General features: G+C 42.0%; 1 non-coding gene across 1 annotated transcript; it reads right to left on the bottom strand.

Moving 5' to 3' along the window:
• Positions 1–241: 241 nt before the first annotated feature.
• LOC125999727 (U1 spliceosomal RNA) lies at positions 242–405 on the bottom strand. Its single transcript, XR_007492203.1, has one exon. It is a non-coding gene; the product is annotated as a U1 spliceosomal RNA (small nuclear RNA).
• Positions 406–700: the final 295 nt, after the last annotated feature.

Raw genomic sequence — 700 nt, 5'->3', positions numbered from 1 at the left:
CTTTTGACCATAAAAATTAATCTGTAATGCATTGATGACTCCAGAATTTTGAATCAGCTGTTTTTGTTTTGGAGGATACAACTTAACTCATTTTTTTACCACAAATGACACTTTGAATTGGGCAAATTTTTGTCTATTGAACTAATTTATAAACATTCTTTAATGACACTGCTTTTTTCAAGGCAGTAGTAAGGTTCCTATTTTAAGAATGATTATTTTATTTCTCTCTTTTTTTTTTCTTCAGGGGAGAGTGCGAACGCAGTCCCCCACTACCACAAATTATGCAGTCGAGTTTCCCACATTTGGGGAAATCGCAGGGGTCAGCACATCCGTAGTACAATGGATAAGCCTCGCCCTGGGGAAACCACCTTCGTGATCATGGTATCTCCCCTGACAGATAAGTATAAGAATGATTATGTTGCTGGAAATCTTCCTGTATCATTTCTGTACATTACACTACATTTATTATATAAAAATCATTACTAGGGGCCGGGCGGTGGCGCTGGAGGTAAGGTGCCTGCCTTGCCTGCGCTAGCCTAGGACGGACCGCGGTTCGATCCCCCGGCGTCCCATATGGTCCCCCAAGAAGCCAGGAGCAACTTCTGAGCGCATAGCCAGGAGTAACCCCTGAGCGTCACAGGGTGTGGCCCAAAAACCAAAAAAAAAAAAATCATTACTTTAGGACCATGATTATAAGCAT

This window comes from Suncus etruscus, chromosome X (assembly GCF_024139225.1).
Source record: "Suncus etruscus isolate mSunEtr1 chromosome X, mSunEtr1.pri.cur, whole genome shotgun sequence".
Classification (NCBI taxonomy): Eukaryota; Metazoa; Chordata; class Mammalia; order Eulipotyphla; family Soricidae; genus Suncus; species Suncus etruscus.
Note: the sequence above shows the minus strand (reverse complement) of the source record. Positions and strands in the feature narration are given on the sequence as shown.